The sequence below is a fragment of the Molothrus ater genome, chromosome 2 (genome assembly GCF_012460135.2).
Source record: "Molothrus ater isolate BHLD 08-10-18 breed brown headed cowbird chromosome 2, BPBGC_Mater_1.1, whole genome shotgun sequence".
Lineage (NCBI taxonomy): Eukaryota > Metazoa > Chordata > Aves > Passeriformes > Icteridae > Molothrus > Molothrus ater.
The window spans coordinates 67,711,992-67,724,089 of NC_050479.2; the positions used below are offsets into that span (position 1 = coordinate 67,711,992).

The 12,098-nt window shown below is 44.6% G+C and overlaps 1 protein-coding gene across 4 annotated transcripts in view; it reads left to right on the top strand.

Annotated features, from left to right (window-relative positions):
* The window catches only part of STARD13 (StAR related lipid transfer domain containing 13), a 246,078-nt gene that overhangs the window by 120,923 nt on the left and 113,057 nt on the right, over window positions 1-12,098 (top strand). The window contains exon 1 of one of the 4 annotated variants that reach the window (XM_036402989.2): window positions 11,623-11,753. The exons of the other annotated variants lie outside the window; for them this stretch is intronic. The gene's annotated coding sequence lies outside the window, so the exon portion shown is untranslated. Of the gene's footprint in view, window positions 1-11,622; window positions 11,754-12,098 lie in introns of those variants that run through there. 4 annotated transcript variants of the gene reach the window in all.

Sequence of the window (12,098 nt, forward strand, 5' to 3'; positions counted from 1 at the left end):
AAGTTCACTTTTCAAACTAGTAGGTAGTTATTTGCTGTATGAATATTTATTTCTCTGTGTCCTCAGTCAGCACAAAAGTCCATCAGGCTCAGGTATCCTGTTTTTCACAACAGCTGCTGGTGAATGCCTAGGAAAGAGTATAACAACATGACAAGTTTATGGTATGACCTCTTGGCTTCCAGGTTTCAGTAAATAGTTCTTTGTTGATGTTGTTAGCAGGGCTGCCAATTAGGAGCAAAGTAAACGGAGGTTTATGATGTGACTGTGCACTTCCTAGCTGAGCTACACCTAAGCTTGTGAGACACACCGTTTCCCGTTTGAAATGTTCTGCAGACGTGTAATCCCTCACGTCACAATTGCTATTTTAAAAAGTTATTTTCTTGTCATTTCCAGGTGTCACGGTCAGAGTTGCCTCTGTGTCACTAGTCTGAGCAAAGTGAAGTGCCACTAATCTGAGCGAAGTGGGAATAAAGTTTATTTTTAAAGCAATACAGGCTTGGTAGTGGCTTGAAAGCAAAACATTCAGAACTCCATTTGGTTTTAATTTATCATCCAACCTATTGTGTTTGGTAACATATTAGAAACCAGTGAGCATATTGTTTTTCATAAGCTCCTCAGGACATAAAAGGAGAAAAAATAAAGACTGAAATATGTGAATCTCTGCTTCATTCTTTTGCAATTCAAGAAGAGAGTACATACAAAGTACTTTAATGCCAATTCCAGTCTCAGCTACATACGTGCTAATCCTGAGCACTTACAGGGTATACAATGAATTCTGGCTTGGAGCAAAAGAACTCCACAACATCATGGTTTTGAAACTTCCTTCAGGACCCAGTTTTGCCATAATTTCATATCCTTATAGCTAAGGACAGCACTTGCCTGTCAAAATCTGATGGAACAAGAGGCAAAAAAAATTGGGAAACATAAAGAGGACAAACCTTCTTCACAGGTCAGGTGCAATTTCAGTTTTGCAATATTTTGTTGCCCAACTGAGATACTTCAAAGAGGTCTAATGTCCAGACTGAGGAAACCAACCTTCCCAGAAAGTCAGAGCTTTTCAAGTGCATTGGAAAATAGACCCAAGATGAGTAGTTCCTTTTGAAGGTTTTGGCCAAGGAATTTTTCCAGTAAAACTGCATTCCATAAACATGGAGCAACACCTTAAGTAGACAACAACAAATGAGGAACACTGTGAGGTTGATTTGAAACAGAGCTGTATATTCAGACAGTGGGACAGGGAGAAAGCCTGTGAGAAGGATGTGATAGGATGCCAGGATAAACATGAGAGCAGACAGCAATATTTTCATCACTCTGTAATTGAGAGAGTAAAAAGAAATTCACAGCTGGAATGGAACTTATCAACCAACTCTCTTGGTGTGCCTATTTCGAGCAGAGGGGGAATCAACAGAGGAAGAATCTTGGTAAGTGGCTGCTGGAGGAGGGTGTGCAAGGGAGTGTGTGAGCTAGGGGAGAAAGGAAGTACACCTGTAATGGGGACTGGAAGAGAAGGAAGGAATGTTTGCTGGAAAATAGTTCATCTTGCCTGCACTGCTGAAGGTTCTAGGCTTTTTCTGGCCCTTCCTGTACACTGGAAGCATTGTCCAAAGGCAGGCTATGGGGAAAGAGAGCTGCAGGCTGCCTGCCCTCTTTTAGAAGGAGCAGCATGGTGGCTGGAAAAGGAGCTCTGGGAAGCCCTTTCCTCTCTGTTGGTCCTGCTATTTGGTAGGTTTCCACTCTGTAAAAAAACCAACCTGCAGCATTATCCAGGGAGACACATCAGCTCTGTGGTGTGTATTTAACACAGTGTGAAATGTGAGTGAAAAGAAGTATGCAAGAAATATGGAGTCTAAAAATGAAATGCTTATATTAAGCATAGAGCAGCTGGTTGCTAGAAGACAGAAAATCCTGTCCAGGGACTTGTCCAGTTTATAAATATCAATATTGTAAACTGTCCACTACTGTTTTATTGTGAAAGTTCTGCCAAGAATTATTTGGGGGATTTGTTTGGGTTTTTTATTATTTTTTTAATTAAAAAATACATATATGTAGCTTATACTCCAAATTTTTTTGATAGGAAGAAAGTAATAATTTGGGATTAAAAGTTATAGGCATCATTCTTTCTGCTCCAAACAGATGGGGCTATACAGAATACTTGCTGTGGATTGTGCTAAATTCTAGCTTTGGGTAAGGAATAAGTGATCCATGCATGTCTCATATTCCCTCAGCTTCTTTATTTGTGAGGTTGCTAATCAGACACCAGTATGACTGATATTATGCAGCCAGATAAGTGTGCAGGTGTGTTGGTCACGCTTGCTGTGAGGTGGTGCCTTGGCCTTAAGGCTGAGACAGTGACTAGATTCTCTGCTCATCCATGATGGTTTTTGTACTGGGCCTTTGTTCTGGCTCTGGTGACCTAGGGGAGTGAAGAAAATGTCATGTGCATCCTGTTCTGCAAGGTATGGGCAGGCCCATACCCGGACATTGTGGGGACAGACCTCAGCTCTGTGCTGTATTCAATGCCCCACTCACCCTTGCAGCAGCAGCACAGACCTGCCACGTGTCAGGCCAGATGTCCCCACACTGCACCAGAGACAGTGGCTGCCACAAGGCTTAATTCAGTTTGCTTCATTGGGGAGATGGGAGAGGCAGAACAGGTCAGCAGGCTCTGCAGAGGACATCCCTCTCCAGGAACAATTGCCACCCCACCGTAACCTAAAGTTCCCCCATGCATCAGCCAAAGCCCCAGCTGTCCTGGGGCTCCAGGAAGAGTAACCAGCCAAGGGATGGCTTTGCCGTACATGACCACCTGGCTGTCCTGGTGGTGATGGCCTGGGGACTGTAGAATAAAAAAGGAGGAATTCCAACTGTCTGTGAACAAAATACTTTGTATGTATCCCACTTCCCTGCATGCAAGGCTGCAGTCCAGCCCTAGAGTCCAGACTCAGCTTATTGGTTAGTGCACACTGCTCTGCAGAGCCACATGTACAACCCTACATCCTTGTTACACACAGTTGATAAGATCCGACAACATGCATTTAATAACACATTGGGAAATATCTGGCTATCTGCAAGTTTAGGCAATAAGTGTCTCATCTGAAGGAATCCACTACAGGTGTAAGATCATTTTAAAGGGTTTTTATTTTCTCCTTAGCTCATGCAGTTACAGTAGATTTTAGTCTGCCTCTAGTGGACTGATATTGCTCGTAAGGAAAATTAATCTTCCTACAAAATTGATTTTCATTTTTTTTTACATATAGGTACCAAAATAGTTAAGAAAGGCAAAGATTACTGTTATCAGTCAGGAAACTGGTGTACAGAGACAGGTTATACAACTTCCCTGAAGTCTTCCAGCAAGTCACTGCCACAGTCCTGTACCCTAACCATCATGTCTGTCTGCCTTACTGGGCCAGAGACTGAAATCATGCAACAACTATTCATTGATTTCAAGGAGCCTGGAGAATTTCATGTTCCCAGACACCAGTCCCCTGCTGCTGTATTTGAAATAGTGTTGCCAAGAATTATTCTGTTCTGCCTTGTTGCTTTTTAAAAACTTTTACGAAATCTAACTTTGGCATCGGTTCTCTAGCCCAGAGAGAGGGAAAAACTTCTGTCAAAACCAGATCAAAACCTGAATATTTCATCTCTTGCCTATTTGATCATGATAGTACTGGAGTCCTGTTGAAAGGAAAATAAATAGCAAAGCCCTTACCTGAGGTCTGCAAAGGCATGAACCTTCAGCTCAGATAGGAATGTTTGTCTCTGACTGAGTGACAACTGCAGTAGGGCTGTGTGGGGATTTACAACATATTTGGATAACTATAAGGAACTAAGTTTATCTAAACACTTCCTTACATTATCAGTGTGTTATCCAAACACTTTGTTAGTGAGACTGTGAGATTAGGATGTGTGTAAGCCCACCACTACTTAATTATATTTACAGAGTTCCTGTGAACCCACAGGAACTTGTGTATAGATTTAGCATATGGAGTTGCACTAAGCTGAAACTACTTGTAGCTCATTTCTGTCATAATCCTCTCCAAATACTTTAGCAGAGGAGGTCTGCCACCTGAAATGTCTTCCTCTCTTTTGAGCTCTATTACCCAGCTGTTGTGTTTTTTTCCTTAATTTACTGTTGAGAACCACTGTCTTTAGGGACTTTACACAGTGTGGGATGCTGGCTATTCCTGGCTTGTGAAGAGTTCAGCTAAGGCCAGTGGAGTCTCTATTCATATGCTGGTGTGGTTTGACAGAGGAAAAATGTTTAAAAACTGAACAAGAGTGAGACCATAATGCCTAAATTAGCAGTCAGGCACTGGATGAAACAACTGACCCCTTCCAATGATCTTACCAACCATCCAGGAGTTCCTGGTCCCTTCTAAGCCCCTGGGAGAGCAGGAGGGACAGAGAGGTCACATCCTCTGAGCCTGACATTGTGGCCAACAGACCAGCAGCTTACACTTCACCAGCAAATGTGACAGGAGGGCATGGAGAGGCTGTACCCAAGGAAATACTGTCATTCTGCAGGCTGCAGCCACAGACCACAGGAGCAGTTATTTTGATGCATTTCTGCACTGGGAGTGCTGTTAGGAGCCCACATTTCCATAGGCTGTGGGGTGGTACATCTGGTAGGTGAGAATAGAGACTGGCCACTGGTGCTCAGAGCAGCCCCAGTGGGGTGGCCACAGGTCAGACCAACCCAGTATCATGGCCAGCTGGGCAGTGGGCAGATGCAGCTATTTTTGGAATAATAGAATGCTGGGATAGGCATATAGTGATTTTGTACGTTGTATATCCTACCACGCAGTTCAAGGAGGTCCTGAGCTACAAGCTGGAATTTTGTGCTTAATGGCCCTTGCTGAATTTTTCTTCCTGGGATTTTATCCTTTTTTGAGTTCTGCCAACTTCTTACAACCACAGTATCCTCTAACAATGACTTCCAGGGGTCATTTATACATGTATGGAGAACTATTTATGTTCATTCATTTTGAACCTGCCCCTACATACTGTTCCCAGCTTTATCCACTGTGAGAAAAGACCTCATAATTACCAAATGGTGAGCAGACATTTGTAATAGCATAACCATGTTTGTTGGTTTGCACTCAATTACTTTTCCAAAAAGTTTTAAAATCCACTTTGCTATTTTTTGTTCCTACTGAGCACTTGTATTGGATTTTCATAAACCTGTCCAAGACCTGTTTCCTTAGAGATAACAGCCCCATTAAATCTCATCACTGTGCTCTGTGTTACCTTTAGGGTGTTTTTTGCCCCATACATTATCAGCCTTCAGAAGCGTAAATTTTAATGCCTTCTCAGTCAATATTGTAGTAAACACCTTCAATGCATACAACCAATTTCTCTTTTGACTGACAGACTACTTTGGTATCATCATTATATTTTGCCAGCTGATTATCCAGTCCCATTATAAAACCTATGTATGGATAGTGGACAAAACAGCTTCCAACACTAATGTGTGAATCCTCTGGGAAACTTATCCCATTGTGAACATAGGTTATTATTACTACTTTTGTTTCCTGTCTTCAAGGTGTCATTAAATTACAAGTGGTCTTTTCCTTTTTATCTGTGATAGCTGAGGTTCTTTATGATTGCTTGGTAGAGGATCTTGGAGGAGCCTTTATCAAATCAGTTACTATTCACTCTGCTTATTTAACATCCTGAACACCTCCACAGGAGAACTAATGAGATGAATCATACTTTCTTGCCTTGACCCTCATCTTGTCTTTTTGCCTGTGTCTTTATTTCCATAAGTTTGCCTGGGTGGCTGGTCAGTCACCTCCCTGCCATCCTTTTGTTCCCTGAATGTACTACTGTTGTACTCCTGCACGTAATTTCTAATCTTCTGCTTCTGTACTGTGGCCAGGCTTCTGATGTTCTTGTAATCAGGAGGTATCTTATGTAGCAGTACTATTCATTGAACACGTGGGCCTTAAAATGCAAATGGATTGTCCTCTGATGCTGGAATGGGGACACTGGAAGAAAAGAAAAGGATATGATGTACTCTTCAGAAGCCTCATCTCCCAGTTTGAAGTTTATCTTCAAGGGTGTGTGTAAGCCTCTCTCATGCTTAAGAAGCCCTGTTCATATTTAAAACTCACTATCAGACAGTTGACACAGCAGCTGACTTTCCTCCAGAACACATCAGTATCGGGCTGTGCAGTGAAACAATCCTCTGTTGTAATTCCGTGCGGCTATTAGCTGTCTCCATCTCGCTTCCTGGCCATGCAGAAATCTCACATAAACTATTTTCCTTTTGCCCCAGATGAGCTGCAGAGCCTCAGTGCCCCAGCACAGCCTCAGGAAGAAAGTCAAAAAGTGCCACTGAGCCAGAGGGAAGCATTTCTGGCTGCTCTAGACTCCCTGCTGTTTCATGCCCTGTATGAAAGAGTTTGCAGCCTGTAGTAATCCCAGCAAACAACTCTCAAACAAATGTCTGTGTTCAAATGTAATACATTTTTCCTAAACAGCAGGCAATGAACTTCTGCTTTTAAAAGTCCTGGTCCCAGAGATAGAGTTCAAAATGTGAAGTAAGTGACAGCTTCATCTTAAACACAGCTTTGGCTTCCCTGCATTTGAAATTTTTCTCTTCTTGAATTTGAGAAAGGAGAAACTGCCTATACTTAGTACATGAGCTGCTGTGCAGGCATTTCTAAAGGCAGAGGCAGGTAAGAAATATAGAATGTGTGGATAGGATAGGGATATGTGGATAGGACTTCAGTATCCAGGATATATTGCTTATATAAGGTGTTAAAATTAGGCAATAATCCAGCAAAATGAACTATTCCTGCAGAATTATAGAAGGGAGTCCAGAGATCAGAAAGTTGAAAGCACATGACTGAGTTTTTTTCTTCTGTGACTTGAAAACAAGAGTTTCCTGCTTCTAACTACATGTCACTAATATTAATAACAAATGTGCTCCTCTAGTGGATAGGAAACTGTTTTGTTCTCATAGAAACAGTGCTTTCTAATGAAGAGAGGCTGTCAAGTTGCCATTAAATTTTTGATGTGAAATAACGAGATAAGTGCAACTAACAATGAAAGGGAAATGGGTCACTTCGGGAAGATCAAGTGGCTGATTACTGTGTGAGAACAGCAGGTTCAATCCAAGCCTGGAGAACTCCAAGCCAGGTACAACATCACAGACATATTTCACAGTTCACTGGGAGGTGTGCATTTTAAGATGTAAATCAGCACTCCTGACTATAAAATCAGTTTAGTATTTATATTTGTATTTGTATCTGTCTCTTTATTTCTATTTATATCTTTATTTATATATTTGTTTATATTTTTATAGTAATGCAAATGGGAAATTGATGTTCATCTCAATTTATCCTCAACTACCCCACTGAAGCACTGCCTTCTGGAGTAATACTCTAAGGCCAAGGTGGTGTCTATTTTCTTGCCTAGATAAGCAGTCATAAGTAGATTATTAAAGTAGTTTGTTATCAAATATATTTTGGCATTTCTAGAGTACATTGTGTTGTTTTCTCCAGCTGATGTCAGCACCCTACTCACAGTGAATGAAGCAGATTTCCAGAACTGCTTGAGATACTGCAGTATCTATGAGCAGCCCTGGGGCGGGCAACTTTTCCTGCCAATAGTTAATCCCTTTCTCACACCAAATGCCATTTCAGGGAGAAAAGGTGTCAGAGAGACATAAAAATCAATTAACAGAAATGAAGTATTGCAGTTCTGCCTGTGAATGCATACAGAGAGGAAGGAGTATGACTCCTTGAGCTGACTTTGCCAGTTATACTAAGTCCATGCCGTCATCAGAAGCACTGTGCTATATGAATAAGCCTTTAGTTAAAGATTCCTGATATCCCATAGTATTTCAGTACCCATCAAGTTACTGTTTGTCACTTTAGATGTGACACGTGGTTATTACACTACAGATATCAGTGTGGACATTTCTGATTAGTTTTTTTAAAAACCCACTAATTCCGGACATGTTTTTATGAAGGAATCTCCTTTCCTGCATGGATCAGTCACAACATGGGAGCATGGGGTTGGGTTGTCATCTCATGGGCTGTGCTTCTGTCAAGACTGGCAGCAATTTCAGGTGTATGCTGGAGCTCTCTCCCTTTACATTTCCTTGTAAAATGCACAGGGAAGCTTTTATTTTGAAGTGCTTTTATGAGATGCATTAGCATGAAGTTCAGTGTTGCTCTATTAACTATTCCAGAAACAGTCTGTAGACTGAGACTGAAATATTAATTAGTGCTATTATATAACAACTTAGACCTCTCTAGTACATCTTGTCTGAGAGGTTGATGGCCAAAGGAGTTTCCTTGTCTGAATGACACATTTTTGAAAATAAACAGTGAGTGTCAAGGCAGTCACCAAACAAGGATACAGTCATTTTAAAAGTATGCAAGGAGGGCTACTTCTTTCTTTTGCCATGCACAACTTCAAGCACAGGAGCTTTCAAACACGCACCACAAGACCAGCTAACTCTTGTTGTTTCTTGTTTTATTTGACTACTATGCAAGTACTGGACTGAGGCCAAAGAATTCAGCCTCAGCACAGGCAGCACTCGTCAGCACCGAGCCTGGGGCAACCCTCTGGCTCTGAAGTTGTGTTTGGACCCTGGTGTCTGAGAGGAAAGTCATCATTCAGCAACAGAGGCTTCTTATTCTGTCCTTTGTGAGCTCTGAGATGAGCTGCTGGGAAGCTGGCAGGGCAGCTCTGCCCTGTTGCCTTACCCTCTGGTGAAGACATGGGAAGGGATGGGCAGCCACAGGGGCACTGAGGCTGGTACTCTGCTGTTGCTACACACATATAACTGGGTTTGCTGATCCCTTGGTGGATGTGTTCACTCGTATATACACCTTACTTAGGCTCTTGCTGTGGTTTTTGTTTCTTTGGACTGGCTTTTGAAGCATTACATTTCTCTTAAACTGCTTCCTAGACTTTGGAAATATTGCAAGGAAGAATGCAGAATCCCATTAGCTGAAAAAGTCAATGCATTTTCCAACGGAAAAAGAAATCCTTCTGAATATTTAAGCAGAGTAGTATTAAATGTTAATACTTGCTTTACATTAGCAATGGCATTTTAAAAATAGAATTAGATCAAAGAACTGTAGATTAAACAAATATGAATTTCCCTGCATGGAGGTAATGTCTCTTTGGATAAACACTGTGCCTGTCATTGATGTTTGAGAGTCTCTGGGATATTTATTCTGAAAAGATGGCAGCAGAGTGACTGACACTGGCTTGGCAAGCTGGGGTAGGAATGGGAGCGATCTCTTCCCTGCTGTTGAGGCTCTCTCTGCTCATACCTGTGAAGCAATCCTGCCTCTCCTCTTTGCACAGCAAGGCAGAGAGGAGACTGGTCAGTCCTATGCCTGGCTGCCAGTGCCCAGCCCTGTTTGGGAGTACAGATGATAGTGATGCTGTGTCTTTGCTCTTCAGTTTGAAGTTTCTGCTTAGAGCCTCAGAGAAGGCCATGCAGGCATACTTGGAGCAAAAAGCAGCACATACAGACCCTGCAGGTGCTGTTAATGGTAAAAACAGGTAATGAAGGCTTCCAGTCTACAGCATTCATTTTAAATTTCTAGTACCTAGAATTATATTTCTCCATTTTATGGCACTGCACAAGTCTCACATTGATGAGGAATAAAATTCATAAGGTGTAATGAGAACAGATTGCATTGCAGTAAAACCATGTCCTAAGGGGGTTTTCATGGAGCAAAATTTTAATGAATAGTTGTGAACAAGAGCTGTCCTTCCCTCTCACGTTTAGGTGACTATATCTGCCCTGTCCTCGGTTGAAGGGGCAGATCCCAGGCAGTGCCACCTGATGGCCCTGTCCTGGTCAGCATCTATGAGGCAGGGAGTGCGAGGAGAGTTCCATTGTACCATGGCATGTCGTGGGTTATTGTTGGCCTTAAGCCTGGGGAACAGGGCACAGACAATAATGTCACGGCAGATGGATGTCCAGGTAGAGTTTTGGGAGCTCAAGATCCCCATGAGTTGGGATGGGGTTGAGCCCTTGATGCCTGGAGCTTGCAGCCACTCCAACAGTGCTGTCAGCTGCCACACCCCAGCTTGACACTGGTCTCATGGGAAGGGGCATGGAGGTGGCAGCATCATTCCTGACCTGGGATTCTTAGAAATCCCTCACTTCCCATAATTATTAGAAATCCGCACACACTAGTGATGTATTAATACAAAATATTGGTATTTTAGAATTTAATGAAAAATTATTTGACTAGGAGGGCATTTTCAGTATATTTTCACTCAGATTTGCTGCCCTCCTGCTGATAAAAGTGGCAATGTTCTGTTTCCACATGATTAATTAAAGAAATAGCATCTTCTGCTAACTCAGTGGTTGATATGTGAGGATAGAATGAAAACACATGCCTCTCTGTCTGTTGAAAAAAAAAAAAAAAACAACAAAAAAGATGAATAACAGAGAACGTCTCCATCCCCTTTCCCTCTTCCAGGCTGTGACCAGTTCTTGGTAGCATTAATGCTGGGGACTCTTGGGTTTTGTTTACTGCTGAGTGGCTGCTGCTAGGTGTTGTTAAATTTTTTTCATCCCAAGGGCTTCGCTTGTTCCAGTGCTCCTTGTACCATGTGGTTTTGGAGATTCAGACAGCCCTTCCGTAAACGGACTTTTTTCTTGGCAAACAGGGGTATGATTTTTAGAAAAGTAAGCGAGGGCATCATCTCCAGAGATGAGTCAACAGCTGGCCAGCGTAGAGTAGAGGAGAAAAAGGTTTTCGGCAGCCCTGAATACTCTAAACCACGCATCTTCGAACGTCTTCAGCTATTTCTTCTTTGCTTTCTGAGGCGGCCCGGTGCAGCCCCTCCGTGCTTGGGTAAACTCCGGCCAGCCGGGGAGCTGCCGGGACAGGCTGCGGCTGCTGCAGGCTGGGGCTGGGGCAGGCTGTGCGGGGCCGGGAAAGGCTGTGCGGGGCTGGGAAAGGCTGTGCGGGGCCGGGAAAGGCTGTGCGGGGCCGGGAAAGGCTGTGCGGGGCTGGGGAAGGCTGTGCGGGGCCGGGAAAGGCTGTGTGGGGCCGGGAAAGGCTGTGCGGGGCCGGGAAAGGCTGTGCGTGGCCGGGAAAGGCTGTGCGGGGCAGGGAAAGGCTGTGCGGGGCCGGGAAAGGCTGTGCGGGGCCGGGAAAGGCTGTGCGGGGCCGGGAAAGGCTGTGCGGGGCCGGGAGAGGCTGTGCGGGCTGGATCGGAGCAGGCTGGGGCTGGGGCTGGGGCTGGGGCAGGCTGTGCGTGCTGGACCGGGACAGGCTAGAGCTGGGAAAGGCTGTGTCTGCTGAACCGGGACAGTCTGGGGCTGGGGCTGGGGCTGAGGCTGTGCGGGGCTGGGGCTGGGGCTAGGGTTGTGCGCCGGGCTGGAGCAGGCTGGCTGTCCCGCTCCGCAGGCTCACTTCCCCAGGCTGCTGTGCTGGAGCGATTGGCCCGCGCGGATCATGTGGGAGAGCCGGAATCCCGAGCTGTAGTAGGTCTTGGCACTCCTTTAGCGTTTAAAGCGCTCGCTCCTCGCAGCTCCCTGGGGCTTCGAGCGTCCCTGCTCTCCTTGCCCTGGTTCCGATCGGGGGCAGCGGCGATGCTGAAGCAGGTGCCCCGGGCCGCGGGCACCGCCTGCTTTTACCTGAACGCGGTGTCCCCCGAGGGCCAGGAGCTCTTCTGGCGCTGCGATCCGCCCGCCCGGCGCCCTCCCTACAGGACCAGCAGGATTCTCGCCCGTCACCAGCTGGTGACGAAGATTCAGCAAGGTGAGTTGCTGGCAGGAGCGCTCCGCAGCCCGGCGCTGGCGCAGGGTCTGCAGGTCTGCCCTTTCGTAAGAGAACAGGTTTTAATGCCTCATGTTTCAGGCGCGTTTCCTGTCTCTATTCCAAATTAATGTGCCTAGAGACAGGGTTTGAAATAGTCATTCATACCTCTCTGTTTCCACACATACACACATGCACCGACCACCAGGAGAGAAATGCTAGTGCATGATTAGCCATTTAACTAAGTTACCTTTTAATCATAAACTACTGTGGTATCTTAGGTGCTGAACTTCGTTTTGTGTGACTGTCTGAGCAGTTACTGGCACCAGCCCATCTGCTCTGGTTGCT